The sequence below is a fragment of the Melospiza georgiana genome, chromosome 9 (genome assembly GCF_028018845.1).
Source record: "Melospiza georgiana isolate bMelGeo1 chromosome 9, bMelGeo1.pri, whole genome shotgun sequence".
Lineage (NCBI taxonomy): Eukaryota > Metazoa > Chordata > Aves > Passeriformes > Passerellidae > Melospiza > Melospiza georgiana.
Window position 1 is genome coordinate 30,433,097 of NC_080438.1, and position 15,436 is coordinate 30,448,532.

The 15,436-nt window shown below is 48.2% G+C and overlaps 1 protein-coding gene across 1 annotated transcript in view; it reads left to right on the top strand.

Moving 5' to 3' along the window:
- The first annotated feature begins 1,639 nt into the window (after positions 1–1,639).
- PDE4B (phosphodiesterase 4B) overlaps positions 1,640–15,436 on the top strand; it is a 176,866-nt gene continuing 163,069 nt past the window's right edge. The window contains exon 1 of the mRNA XM_058029813.1: positions 1,640–1,781. The gene's annotated coding sequence lies outside the window, so the exon portion shown is untranslated. The remainder of the gene's footprint in view (positions 1,782–15,436) is intronic.

Genomic DNA, 15,436 nt, shown 5'->3' on the forward strand with positions numbered 1-15,436 from the left:
AGCCTAAACCCCGGGGTTTACACCTAAAATCCAGGGGAGGATTGCAGAAGTGACTTCTCTGTGGAATTTCCAAGAGTTTAACAAGTTTAACACCTTTGCACACCAAACTCTGGACCAGATTCCTTGATCTGTGTCCGAGTCAGCAGAGAGGGACAAAAATTCACCTTGGTTCTCCTCACTGCAGCCCATATTTTGTAAAAGGTATTGGCGTGTTAAAATTTGATATATAATTACCTTTGTATTTTAAAAGAAACTCCTGTATGTTATAGAAATCTCTCCATTAATTATTAACTCTAAATTTTACTGAACTGGACAGACAATCTTTTCTCCTCTGTAGGATTACGTGGCACAAAACTTCCATTCAATATTGTTCTTTTATTGCATAAAGAGTGGTTTATCAAGATCTGCTGTGGTCTGGCCTGTGGGCCTGTGGGATATTGGGCCATGGGATGGGACTTGAACAGGAATCCCAACACAGCAGCCTTCTGTTCACTTTTCAGAGGCTGCAGTCACGGATCCCTGGAAAAAATCAAGGGGCTGTGTGTTATCCACAAATAACCAGTTTAGCTCTTCATTTAAAAGGTTTTATAATGAATAGATTTTATTTTTCTCTGCTGGACTCTGAGGTTTTGGGGAATTGGGGTGGGTTCTGTAAGCCTTTTAAATGCTGCTCCATGGCCCTGAAGACCAGAAAATTCCTCTTTTACCACGTGAGCCAAGTCTTCATGTTATTACTCCAGAAACTTGGCCTTTGATGAGGACATCAAACACCCCAAGATCTCATGTTTAGGATGAAGCAGAAGTGAACAACCATATGGAGAGAATTGCCCTTTATCTGCTGGGTGTCTGGGGTGGTGTGACCACCAGCAGCTCCCACAGGTGTGACATGTGGCATTAAACCTTCGAGGTGAGCAGCTCCTGTTTGCCAGGAGGAAAGGAAAGGAAGAATTCCTCCCCAAAATCCCAGCCCAGCCCGGCCGTGCCCGAGGTTTGTGCCTGCTGCTTGCCCCGGGTGCGGAGCATCCTCTGCTCCAGGCAGCATTCCCTAGGGAGGCTGCTCCAACCACCACCAGCTGCTTCCTCTCTCCTGCTCTGCCCCTGTGGATGCAATGATATCGATAAATTTGTGTTTGATTCCTCAGAATCCCAGACTGGTTCGGGTTGGGAGGGACCTCAGCGTTCCCCTCAGCCCACCCCGCCATGGGCGAGCGATGCCACCACACACCAGCCCAGGCTGCTCCCAGCCCCATCCAGGCTGGAATTTGGCCGGGTTTGCTGCAGAGCCGCTGCCGGAGCTCGCCTTGGCCCAGACCCGGCCGGGGAGGACCCGGGGCCGGGGCTGCGGCGGGGGAGGGACGGACGGAGCGGGGCGGGACGGACGGAACCGGGAGGGGAGAGCGGAGCCGAGCGCTGAGGGAACGGGAAGGAAGGAGCAGAGCGGAGAGGAGCAGGCGGGGAAGGAGAGCGAAAGGAAGGGGCGGAAAGGCAAAGGAAGGGAAGGAGAGGGAAAGGAAGGGAAGGAGAGGGAAAGGAAGGGAAGGAGAGGAGCGGGGAGCGAAGGGAAGGCAGGCGAGGAGCCGAGCCGAGCCGAGCCGCCGGCGCTCCCCGCGGGGCCGGCCCCGCTCGCTCCGCAGCGCTGGGGAAGCGCGGCCGCCGCTCCGCCGCCAGCGCCGGGGCCATGGAGCGCTGAGGGCGGAAACCTGAGGGGAGCGTGAGGAGAACCGGAGGAGAACCGGAGGAGAACCTGCGGGCAGCCCCCGGAGCCGCCGCCGCCGCCGAAGGTAAGCGCTGCCCGCCCGTGGGGCCGCGGCCGCCGCCCGGGGCCGGGGCCGGGGCCGGGGCTGGGGCTGAGGCGGCCCCGGGCTGTGAGGGGACCCTGCCCGGCCCGGCCCGGCCCTGCCGTGAGGGGGTCCCGGCGGGTCCCGCTCCGTGCCCCATAGAGCCCAGGGACCGAGCCGCTTGTGGGGTGTTTGCCTGGCCCCAGTTAAGTTTTGTGGTGGGGAATCACATGGCATTAAGAGGAAAAAAACCCCAAACAAACGAGGGTTGCGGTTTGCCAGAGAGCGGACGTACACTTCAATTGGTTTTTAAAATTACTTTATTTCTGCGCCCTCTGCACCTTCTAGGTATTCTATGTGTATGTTAATTTCCCTTCTATTTCTCCCTGTGTTCTTTCCGCCTCGAATTTCTGTCGGAGTGGCTCATTTGATGCTGGCCACGGTGTTCCCTGGAGCAAATCCCTAAATCCCCTTTGGGATTTGCGCCTTCCCAGCGCCGTGGGCTGGGGCTGCCCTGCCGGGCTCCCCTTCGCTCCCATCGCCATCCCAGAGCCTGAGCAGCGCTCTGCAGCCTGGATCCCCGGCGCTCCGGCTGGGATGAGCCCTGCCGATGCTCCTCTGCCGGAGACATTTCCTCTGCATCATTTCCCTGCCATGTGCTTTGAGTCAGTTTGTTTTTCCTGAGCCTCCTTTTCCCAGTTCGGAGCCTGGTGGGAGTTGCGAGTTCAGAGAGGATCTGGGAGTTGTTCCCTCGGTGTGGCTCCACAGAGAGGAGCTTTTTGCCCTCCTCGGGTGGAGGTCGGCGAGTCATAAATCAGTTCTGCTGAGGAAAGAGGTGTTTGCTGTGATCTCTGGGGCTGGGATGGAGCCATGAGGGCACTGAGTTGTTTTGTGTGATGCTCAGTATCTGTTGCTACAGGAGACATCCCAAGAGATCCTCCACTGAAGAGAGAATTCCCGGTGGATCTCTCTTGTGTGAGACTCTTCCCAGCAGAATCCATGCACTGCCTTTTGTTTTTTTCCTCTGGACTCCTGGTGTCCATAGGAAGCTGCAGTGAATAAGCTGAATAATTGCATTTGCAGGTCATAAATCCAGTGGAACAGGGAACTTTTTTAGGCCACTGTGAGAGAGATGCTCATTTGTAGTGTCCCTCATTATCAGCTCCAGAGAGGGAGCTGATGGTTAAAAAGGTTCTGAACAAATCTGTGATCTATAAATCATCTGGAATAAAAGCTTGTTAGCACAACAAGTGCTTTTCCCAGCAGATTATTCACTGGAATTCTCTGTTTCTCTTGTCATCTCATCTATTTTAGTGTTTCCTTGTGCCTGCTCAGGTGCTCCGAGTACAGCTGTATCCTACTTTATTCTCGGTTTTGGACATTTTACATTCCAGGAAATAAGTTTTAGTGCAATGCTTTAATGTGAAGCTAGAGTAAAGGATGATATTGAGCCTTTTTGGCTGTTTTTTCCAAAAACATATTCAGGTTTTTTCTCCACCACTTCTGTATTTACTTCCCAGCTCTTCCCATGTCACATGGAAACCTCTCCTTATTCAGCATTCAAATCCTGATTTATCCATCAGGAAGCTTAACCCAGATTAGCTGAGTAATCGTCTCTGGGAACACAGGGCTCCTTTAAAGAGTCATTCCAACCAAATCCCTGGAATTTCCATATTTGAAATGGATAGCCACGGATAGAGCTGGAAAATCCTGCCTAAAATGGCAGCTTTTAATTGGAATGGTTTGTTTTATCCAAAAATCCTGTCCTTGGAGTGATCCACGTGGAGCTGTCCTGGAGAAATGGGGAAAGTTTTAAACATTTGGGAAAAATAGTGACAAAACAGTGCTTGGGAACACCTTTATTCCTTTAAATTAAGTGCCTGTCTTTCCAATTTTCAGTCTTTATGTGCTTCCCTGAGCAAATAAAATTGGATAATTACAGCAGTGGGATAAATACAGCCTTGGCAGATGGAAAAAAAAAAAGAAACCAAAAAAGAAAACATTGGGAAGGTGTAGGACAAATAAAGAGGTGAAAAAACTCCCTTAAACTTGATGCCTGTTGCAAACAGGTGAGTGGATATTTATGTGAAATATTGCTTTGAAGGAAAAGATTTTAACCTGATGTTATTTATTACTCACTCTGTGGGGTTTTTTTTCCCCTTTTCCTTCACTTTAGAGAATGAAAAGAATTTATCAGTTTCTCTTTGGGCTCCTTGCTGCTGCAGTGTTTTGGTTTCAGGCGATGCAGGGGATGCTTGAGCTGGGGTAGGTGAATTTCAGCTGAATTTCTCTAATTATGGAAACAGCTCTCAGCTTCAAGCTTGTTTGTACAAAAAATGAACAAATTGATACCATCCTGTTGTGCTAAAACATGCAGGGGAAGCCTGGCTGTGCTTGTTACATCTCTGAGTGTTCCATTCGTCTGTGAGCCCTTCATGTCCCAAATAATTCAGGGATATGTCCATTATTCAGGTTAAAATCTTAGAAAGAGATTGACAAATGGTACAGAGAAAGTAAATTAAGAACTTTTCTCTTGGTTATGCAGGAAAATTGAAAAATCCAAGGCTTTGAATTTAATTTTTAACTTAATTTTTCATTAGATGTCTAATTGGACCAAGGGTCCGTTTGCCAGAGCGTTCTTGGAGCAGAAACCATGGCAAAATAATTCCTGCCAATCTCAGAAGTCTCCAGGAGTCTGAGAAACTTTGCAGATGGAAAAAGACAATTTTAGAGAACAATAAAGAAAAGATAAAGTGGTTTATCCTTTGTATTTTAAAGCAGGCTGAGAGATAAGAGGGAACTTCCTGGGAGAGCAGATTATTCCCTGTCTGCCTCCAGTGGAATTCCTGCACTTTCTGCTGCAGCATCTGGCACTGCTGGCAGTGATGAGAAAATAGATTAGAGGATGAGGCTGGGTTAAATCCGTGCTTATTCAGGTGCTTAAAAAATGTCATTTTGTGTACCCTGACTTCTGCTTTTCCTCGTGTTTGGCCACTTAAGGATACACTTTGTTTATAGAGAACTCAGGGGAGGAAAATCCAGAAAATTCCCTTTTTTTTGGTCTTTGTTTCTCCCTTTTCTGTCTGACCATGTGTGGATTGTGGGATTCTTTCCTTTTCTCCATCCATTTTCTTTCCTGAATTTCTCTCCTCTCTGGAAGCAAAGAGGGTTGTGGATATTTTTACTGATGGGAATGAATTGGAACCAAGGCAGATCCAGGGCCTGGGAGAAATTAAGGACAATCTTGGTGGTGCTGAAAATACAGGCTGGGAATTGGGACAGTGTGGAGCAAAGATATTGCATAGAATGAGGTATTTTATAGAGCAAAATTATAAAACTTCAGGCCTGAACACTGAAAATGCTGAATTATGGTCTTTGAACTGTGGGGGCTGGAGCCAAGTGGGCAAAACCCCTTTGGATTGGAGGTGAGCTGGAGTTCAGACCCAGTTTTCCATTAAAACCTGCTGTGCCTCTGGGATTCCCCATTGGGATTTTCCCCTCAGCTTTTCTTGTTGGCTACCCAAGGATATCACAGCACTGCCGTTGTCCTGTGGGCTGCAGGGGGAGCGAGGAGATGCCAGTATTTCAGGGGATAAGGGAGGTGTATTTCTGGTGACAGAAAAGCAGCAGAAACCCCAGTTGAGACACCGATGTCCCCTCATTTTTCAGAGTGTCCTGGAAGGGAATTGATTTGTGGCAAAGCCCTCTCTGACTGGTGGGTTTTTCTGCCCCCCGTGGGAACCCTCCCCAGAGGCTCTGTGTTCTGCTCTGCTCCCATGGGTGCAGACTGGGGTGGCGTTTCTGAGGAGTATTTGGAACATTCCTTTGCAGGCAGCTGTCGAGAGCGTTCCGCTGAGCTGCTGGAGAGTTAACTCAGCCTCGTTTGCTCTCTAATTAATTTGCTGGGGGATAATACCCCACGTCTGACCTGGTTTTGGCAGCAGATTTGGTGGGAGCAGCTGCTGATGCTGGCACAGGCTTTGCCTCCCGTGCAGGAGGTGTTGGGGACAGCTCAGGACCAGGGGACACAGAGGACACACAAAACTCTGCTCCAGGTGCTGCTCCCTTCCTCAGCCCGGCCCTCCTGGCCTGCAGGAAGCAGCACACGGAGTGTTGGCAGTAAAGGGATTTTATTTTATTTTTCACTGTTCAGGGCAGACCTTGTGGAACAGCAGGCAGAGCTCGCTGTGCTGCACGCCAGGGTGTGGGAAGGGAGAAGAGGGGAAAGAGAGGCCAGCTAAAATAAACCCAAGGGAACAATCCAGCCTTGGAGACTCCGGAGAGGCAGGGAAGCACAGCAGACAGGGGACAGCAAACACACTGCTGCCAGGGGGATTGTAAGCCAGAGAACTGCCCTGAGCTCTCCTGAATGCACAGGGAATCTCTGCCTGCTGTGGGGACAGCAATCCCTGGGTGTTTTTGGCACAGGGAAGCTGAGTGGAGCTGCCAGAGGGTTTGCTCCTCGCCACTCTTTTGGATGCTGTGCTTTTATGTCAGTGCTGCTGAACCTGGAAACAAGAAGTTGCCCCTTTGCTTGAGTAAATAAGCACCAGGTTTTCAGTTTTGTTTCTGCCTGGGCTCCTCTGTGAGCTCAGGTGCCTCTGGCACATCCAAGGAATTGTGTTTCTTCTGGGAGCTAAGGCAAATAAAGGCACAGCCTGGAGCTCAGAAGGAATCTGAGACTTGGAGTTTTCTCACTGATGTGCAGGAATTGGCTTTGGTGTCTAAAATCTGAAATGTAAAGGAAAGAAAGGGAGAAATTTCCCCCAATGGAGGAGAACCTTCTCTAACCTGGTTGCTGCTAAACAAAGCTCAGCTTCTGAGTCACTCCCATGGATCTGGGTTGAATATTTGCTGTCTGCAGGATGGGCACTGAGGGATAAATCCCTCCTGAGCTTTGGGGAAGGATTAGGGCTGTGCTCAGATGGAAAAATAAATTCTTGCCATTGATTTTTGTCCCATTCACGCTTTTGTAATTCAGCAATTGCTCGAGGAAGGCACAGCCAGGATCCCACTGGAATAAACAGCACAGAAAACCTGGGATTGCCAGAGCTCCTGGGAAATGTGGGGGATAAATGTGGAGAGGAGCTCCTTGCAGCAGGGACACTTGCAAGGGTGCTTATCAATAGTGGGAGCAGGAGCTTGGGGAGGAGAGGAGTCCAAAAGGAGGAATCCTCGGGAGTCCCTGTTTCTGAAAGCAGCAGCTCAAATGAGAACAGAAAATGATCCAGCAGCACAAGAGCTCTTGAGGAGAAAATCAGTGTGAGACATATGGAAACCTTCGGGGCCAGGCTGCTCTGTGTGATGGGATTCTGCTCCAGGAGCAGCAGATCCTCGGGATGCCCAGCATGCTCAGGAATACTGATCAGGAACCTCCCAGGGCCTGTGGTGCCAGGGCTGAACCCTCTCCTGCCTGCAGGGAACAACATCCCGTTTAATGCTGGAAAAGTGCCCCTGGAACAGCCCAGGATTCTCCATGTTCCACCTGGGAATGGCTGCTGGGGGCTGTGGGGAGCTGCTGGAGCCAAGAGGGCAAAACCCCTTTGGATTGGAGAGGAGCTGGAGTTCAGACCCAGATTTCCATTAAAACCTGCTGTGCCTCTGGGATTCCCCGCTGGGATTTTCCCCTCAGCTTTCCCTGTTGGTTACCCAAGGAATATTGGAAATTTCCTGTTATCCTGTGGGCTGCAGGAGGAGTGAGCTTGGGCAGGAGCAGAGCAGGATGTGTGATGTTCTTTGGAGAGCTTGGGTTCCCAGCGCTGCTCCTTCCAGGGGTGCTGCTCTTCCCTCAGGGAAAAGCTCTGTGTGGATCTTTTGGGATGCCAGGAAGAGCAGGAAGTTTGTCCAGATGGTCCTTGGAGAGAGAGAGGCCTCTCCAGGAAGGGCAGGAGGACAGCAGCTCTGGGGTTCCTGCATCCTGCTGACCCCAGGGATTCCGTGGGATTCATGGACACAATTCCAAAAGAGGCTCCTCATGGCAAGAAATGTCCCCCTGTGTTTATCTGTGACTTGGGGACTAAAGCAGCGCGGGTTTTCACGCTGGAAATAGAATCAAACCATCATTTCCATGATTTTTTTAAAGCAGAAAATATCTGGAGAGGGCTTCTTTCCCAGTTGGAATTCCAGGAGAGGTGTCTCCCCTGCCATAACTCTTACTGTTCATCCAGAAGAATTGTTGGGATGCCCTTTCCCTCTGCTTCCTCCCAGGCTGGGACAAGGGAATATTCCTCTGTTGGTTTTTGTGGTTTTTTCTTTGCCTTCTTTCTTTCCTCTGCATTCAGTTCTCAATTCTGCATTTCCTTCCTGGAATTCAACCCCAAATTCCAATTCCAAGCCCCTTTCCCTGCACTGTCCTGAGGAATCCATGAAATCTCTGCCTGTGCTTCCATTGTTTGAGGTGTTATTGGTGTGTGTCCAGTTCTGGGGGAGAACTGGCACTGTAGTTTTCCTATTTTCCTTATTCCTGCAGGAGCCACGGGAACATTGTGGGGTTTTTCCCATCTTGTGGGTCACTGATGAATCAATTCCATAAAAAAGGAAAGTTTTCCATGCCTTTTTCCCAGAAAAGCAAGAACAAGGCAGTGTTCAAATGAAGTCAGGCAGAAGAACTATAAAAATAAACATTTATTTCACCTCATTCTTCATTTCCTTCTGGAGCTGTATTCCCAGAAATCCAGTTAGTTTTAAAAAAGGGGGAAATAATCCAGTCACAGGCACTGAAAGGAAGTAGGAAAACACATTTTTGTCGTCTTTCCTTGTTTCCTAATCACCCGCTCTCAGCATAAAAATATTTAGTGCAAGACTCCAGTCAGGTGAAATAATTGTAATTAATTCCTTGAGTCAGGACTGTGGAGGAAAATTCAGGAAGAATTTCCTGAGCACAGGAGAAGGGATTTATTTAGACTTGTGGAAAACCGGAGAAGCTTTATGATTAAAAAATAATGATTTAGCTCTGAGCAGACTCTTCCTGACTTTTAAGAAGTTTCAGTGAATTTTCCTGAATTTAATATTGGATTTTTCCATGGCCTGAGGTGTTCCTGGTGTGGATTTTGCTGGAGAAATTGAGGCGGCATTTTGGGGGTTGTTTGTTCATAAAACAGGAGCAAGCAGAAGAATTCCTGTCATGGAATGGCAGCCAATCCCCCAAAATTCCCTTTTCCCTTCCCATAATTCACTATGTGATCAAGTTGGAATATTCTTGGCTATTCCTGGCTGTTCCTTTTCCCATTTTACTCATCAGAGTTGTTGAATTATTCCTTTTTTTGGTCCATCCTGGGTTGTCTTATGGATCCAACACCAGTTTGTTGCTGCCAGTACAGTGATTCCTACAATTTTAGTTGGATAAACCAGATTTTATTTCACTTTGCAGCAAACCAAAGCTATTTTGGTTTTTATTATTGATATTGTGCCCTTGGGAGCAAGCCTGGATTGATGCTGGGAACCCTGCAGCTGCTCTGGTTTGGATTTCAGATCCACACTTCCATAACATTTTTTTTGGAATTGTGGTTGCACTGGTGGGTTTTTAAAGGGTATCTGTAGGTGTGTAACAACTGCCCTTTCATCAGAGCGATGGAATTCATGGAAATTTGTCATTTGAGATGGAAAAAATTGAAGGCAGCACAAAAATGTTCCCCTGTGTTTATCTGTGACTTGGTGACTAAAGCAGCGCGGGTTTTCACGCTGGAAATAGAATCAAACCATCATTTCCATGAGTTTTAAAAGCAGAAAATATCTGGAGAGGGCTTCTTTCCCTGCTGGGATTCTGTGGGCTGGGATGCTCTTCCCTTTTCCTGCAGAGGAGGGGAAGGAGTGTTCTCCATCTGGCTGGGGGCTTAAAACGATCCTGTGTTTTGGTGGCTCTGCAGATGAGTTCAGCTCTGCATTGCACGCCTGAACCTGGGGAATTCGGTGGGGAAGGGAGCAGGAATGCTTCATCCCTGAGCCCCTCATGCTTCATTCCTGAGCCCCTCATGCTTCATTCATTCCTGAGCCCCTCGTGCTTCATTTCTGAGCCCCTCATGCTTCATTGCTGAGCCCTTGGTGCTTCATTGCTGAGCCCCTCATGCTCCATTCCTGAGCCCCTCGTGCTTCATTGCTGAGCCCCTCATGCTTCATTCCTGAGCCCCTCATGCTTCATTGCTGAGCCCTTCGTGCTTCATTGCTGAGCCCCTCATGCTTCATTCCTTCCTGAGCCCCTCATGCTTCATTCATTCCTGAGCCCCTCATGCTTCATTCCTGAGCCCCTCATGCTTCATTGCTGAGCCCCTCATGCTTCATTCATCTCTGAGCCCTTCGTGCTTCATTGCTGAGCCTCTCGTGCTTCATTCCTGAGCCCCTCATGCTTCATTGCTGAGCCCCTCATGCTTCATTCATTCCTGAGCCTCTCGTGCTTCATTGCTGAGCTCGTCGTGCTCCATTGCTGAGCCCTTGGTGCTTCATTGCTGAGCCCCTCGTGCTTCATTGCTGAGCCCCTCATGGTTCATTCCTTCCTGAGCCTCTCATGCTTCATTCATTCCTGAGCCCCTAGTGCTTCATTGCTGAGCCCCTCATGCTTCATTCATTCCTGAGCCCCTCATGGTTCATCCCTGAGCCCCTCGTGCTTCATTCCTGAGCCCCTCATGCTTCATTCATTCCTGAGCCCCTCATGGTTCATCCCTGAGCCCCTCATGGTTCATCCCTGAGCCCCTCGTGCTTCATTCCTGAGCCCCTCATGCTTCATTCATTCCTGAGCCCCTCATGGTTCATCCCTGAGCCCCTCATGGTTCATCCCTGAGCCCCTCGTGCTTCATTCCTGAGCCCCTCATGCTTCATCCCTGAGCCCCTCATGCTTCATTCCTTCCTGAGCCCCTCATGCTTCATTGCTGAGCCCCTCATGCTCCATTCATTCCTGAGCCCCTCGTGCTTCATTGCTGAGCCCCTCATGCTTCATTCATTGCTGAGCCCCTCATGCTCCATTCATTCCTGAGCCCCTCGTGCTTCATTGCTGAGCCCCTCATGCTTCATTCATTGCTGAGCCCCTCATGCTTCATTCCTGAGCCCTTCGTGCTTCATTCCTGAGCCCCTCATGCTTCATTGCTGAGCCCCTCATGCTCCATTCATCCCTGAGCCCTTCGTGCTTCATTGCTGAGCCCCTCCAGTTGCAGGGAGTGCTGCTCTCCAAGGCACCCAGTGCTTTCCATGCTTTTGGGCTGGCATTTGGAGCGGGACTTTGTTCTCTCAGCGAGCAGGTGACACGTTGCTAAAAATAAACGGATCGAGTGATACTGGAATTTTCATTTGTAAATTCTCGGGGGATCTGCCAAAACTTCCATCGGAGACCTGCAGTCATTTGGGAGGAGGCACAGGCTGTTCCCAAGCTGAGGGAATTCAGGTGGGAGGGAAGAAATTCCTTACTGAGGGTAAAGAGGAGCTTTTCCAGAGAATCTTTGCCTACCCCATCCCTGGAAATGTCCCAGGCCAGGTTGGAGCAGCCTGGGACAGTGGAAGGTGTCCCTGCCATGGCAGGGGTGGGATGGGATGGGATTTAAGGTCCTTCCCAAGCCAAACCAGTCTGGAATTCTGTGATTCTGTGGGAATGGAGTAGGAAATGCCCTCTTTCCCTACTCCCTGCTCCCCTTCCTGCTCCCCTTCCCTGCTCTCCAGGCTGAGGAAACTTTCCATTTTCTCCATCCCATCTCATCCCATGATGGAGGGAAAGGGAAAGGGAAAGGGAAAGGGAAAGGGAAAGGGAAAGGGAAAGGGAAAGGGAAAGGGAAAGGGAAAGGGAAAGGGAAAGGGAAAGGGAAAGGGAAAGGGAAAGGGAAGGAAAAGGGAAATCTCTGTTCTCTTGGGTAGAGATGTCCCTTCAGCTCTCCAGCTCCAAAGCTGATCCAGAGGAGAATTTTAAAAGGGGCTCATTGTGCTCGCTCCAACACCTCAGGATTGGCCTGGAGTTTGTTGCCTTCTCCTGCCTTTTCCAGCAGCAGAGGTTTCCCGTTCAGCCCCCGAGGATGTGAATTCAGCCCCAGTAAATCAGATTGCAGCTGCTCCTGTGCTCTGCTCCCAGCTTTGCTTCCAGAGGGCTCATTCCCTCCGTGCTGGGCTGGATTATATTCCAAGCTGTTCCCTGCTCCACATTTGCTGCAGGAAAACAGCTGAGGGCCCAGATTTTGCAGTTTTATTTTGGGCATCTTGTTTGTTTTGAGGAAAAAACCCATTTCCTTCTATTCTGAGTTTTCAAAGGGAGGAATATCAGCGTTTCCTTATCTCAGTGGAAGCAGATTCATGAGGGGAGCACCTGAATGTGGGAGCAGGCTGGGAATGAAAAACCTCTGGAAGGGAGAAGGGAGAAGGGAGAGGGGAAGCTCTCCTGGAGTGCCTGATCCTGGAGCAGCAGATTAGGGCTGAGTGTAATTAATAACAAGAAGAAATCCATGAAGTTGTTATAGTAACTGGGAAGTGAGGTTGGAATTTATGATCCGAGTGACTCAGCTCTGGGGGAAGGGATCTGGGAGCCCACGGAGGGAGAGAGAGCTGGAGCTTCCCTTTCCCAGGGACTCTGGAATGGCCATGGACAAGGAGCCTCCACACCCTGAGCAGGAAAACCAGCTCAGCCCATCCCTCTTGTCCCTCTGCATGTCGTGTCATCCTGGAAAACTTGGGAAATCTCTCCCCAAGTAATCCATGTAGCAATTAAATCCTAATGGTTTTCCCCCAGGAATACAAGAATGCCCTTCAGCTTTCCAGCAATCTCGAAAAATGAGAGCTGTAAATCTCCTCTCCTGAAGCTGCTTTGGGAATCCGGGGAGCTGGGTGGGGATTTCTTAATCTGCACTTTTTTGTCCCAGGGAAATGCATCCTAAGACTAAAATGGGAAAACCCGTGGAGAAGTTGGGTCATTCCTGTGACTTGGAGAATTTTTGTGTTGTATTTTTATATTTGCAGCACCGGTTGCCCAAAAAGAAAGTATTTGGATGTTGTTGAGATACTGTTTTATCCAGGTAGCCTCAAATTTGAGTGGAAAAATCTCCTGGATTAGCTTGAAATGGTTCTTTTGTACCTCAAGGCCTCAGGCTCCAAAATCCCAGAGTTCAGGACTGGTTTGGGTTGGAAGGGAAATTTAAAATCCTCAAATTTCCACAGGGATCCAGGGGCAGCCACAGCTTCTCTGGGAATCCCATCCCTGCCCCTCCCCACCCTCCCAGCCAGGAATTCCTTCCCAATATCCCAGGGAATCCCATCCTCTGGCAGCTTTTTCCATTTTCAATCACAGAATTGGGATTTTCCTGGTGAGGCTGGATGGATCCAGGTTGGGATTCCTCTTGGATCACCCTGGCACCCTCCTACATCCCAATATTTTGGAATTTCCACTTTTTCAATTCCCTCTGCAACCTTAGCATGGAATAATTTGACCAGGAAAGGCAGATTTATTTTTTTTATGGTGTCACACAAGGACCCTGACACGGAGCTGATCCCTGGGAAATGAGAATTTCTTGGGGGAAGCGTTGGGATTTTGGGAGCAGGGGTTACTGAACAGGGTTAATTGCAGCCTTTGAAGTGATGGAATTGGATAAAAACTTCCCAAAATGTTCAGCAAGAGGATCACTCCTGGTAATTAAAGGAGTTTTTGATAACTGGGAAAGAAATTACCAGGAGAAGTTGGGAGAAAATGCTGGAATTGCCACTTTCACCTCACTTCAGAGCACCTCATTTGGGAGAAAATTGCAGAATGAGCTAAATCACTTTTTCATTAAAAAAAAAAAATGCTGATCATTCTGCCTGGCATCAGAAATAATGCAAATATTTGCCCAAGAAGCAAAATATCAGATCCAGAAGGAAAGAAAACAACCACAGTCTAAGGAAACAGGAACATCTGCTTTGGCTCTGAGGAAAAAATCCTGGAGTAAGAGAGCTGAAATGTCCCTCTAAATCAGGCTTTTCCCCTTTCATCTCCTGTTATAGATTACTGCTGTCCAAGATGCCACTTCAAATATCTGAAATAAAATATGGAAGTGGCTGGTGGAAAACATGGGAGCATTTCCAGCATGCCAAATGCTTTTTCTGTAGCCTTAATTTCCTTTTTTTTATTGGATGGCCAGACAGAAATTTCAGTCTGGAAATTGCTAACATGGAAAAAAACCCTGGGATAAATCAGATTTGGAGTTGACCACGGTGCTGTCGTGTCCTGTTTAATACTCCCAGTGCCAGGCTTGGCAGTTTTGGATGAATATTGAGGAAAATGCAATTTCTCTGCTCCAGAATCCTTTTCCTGGGAAGGAGAGGACACAGAGTACAGCAGCAGGAATTTCCTGTGGCACGAATCCTCATTTTCCCTTTTTATTTGGATTTTCTGCGTGCCTGTGGTCAGAAAAGCTGGATAATTGATTTATGTTTGTTCTAATTGGCCATGGAAGGAGTTTTTCCTCAGGCCCTGGGGTTGGTTTTAGCTGCTGTTCCATGGCTGTGTTTGGGAATCTGGGATGTGAGAAAAGCTGGATTATTTTGGGCAGAAAACCAGGATGCTCCATCCTGGAGAGCCCAGATCCTCACCTCCCATTTTCTGGGTGGGAACCCTGGAATGATTTGGGTTGGAAGAGACCTTAAAGCTCATTTTTCCAATTTACTCCAAGCCTCTTCCTTACAGGTCTCAGCTTTCCCTTGGTTCTCCAGGGTTCTCCTAAAAATAGTGGATTTAAAAGCCTAAAAAATGGAGGTTTGGGGCAATATTTTGGCCCTGCAAAGGTGGAATTTTGGTTGAAGGACTTTGAGGTTTCAGCCTGGAATTCTGTGATGGAATTCTAAAATTCTTATGGTGTTCCCTCAGGGGGTTGAGCTTGGAAAGCCCATAAAAAGGGGATTTAAAAGCATAAAAAAAGTGAATTTTAGGGCAATTTTTGGCTCTGATATGGAATTTTGGGGTTGAGGTGTTTGGAGATTCGGCCAGGAATTCCTTCATGGAATTCTGGTGTTCTTGTGGAGTTCCCAAGGGACTTCAAGCTTGGAGAACCCTGAAAAAGTGGATTTAAAAGCTTAAAAATGAATTTGCTGCTGTAATTCTGGATTCCATCTTTCCCCACTATTCTTAGTGGGTTTTCCAACAGGAAAAAGGGGCAAGGTTTGGAATATTCTCTATTTTCCCAGACTTCTGGAGGATGAGGTGCTCTCTTTGTAGCCTTGGTTCTGTTTTGGTGTTCTTGGGGTCATTGCGTGGCTTTGCTGCTTGGCTCTGAAATAAAATTCAAAAATAAAAAGGGGAAATTTCCTTCTTTTCCGGCAATTTGGCTTTGCCCAGAAAAACTCCTGGGGAAGGAGATCTGAGGATTCTAAAACCTTTTCTTTTGGAGGAAAGATTCTGAAATTCAACGTGTGGGAGAGTCTAGGAAGGGAAGGAGTGAATGAGGGACAGGAGGTGAGGGCTGCGTTATTTCTGCAGAGTTTATCCCATAATAATCCCATGGATCCACAGCATTCCCATTTTCTGGGAGACCCAGCAGAGCTTAGGGGTGACAATAAAAACACAAGGGGAACATCAAGTGTAATTTAGAAAAAATCAGCCTAAAAATCTGTCGGGGGAAAATCTGCATGGCTGAATTCTCTGGGGTTTGGTGTATTTAAAATTTGATATTATAACAATAATAATGTTAAATAATAATATATATATATTAATAAATAGTGATCAA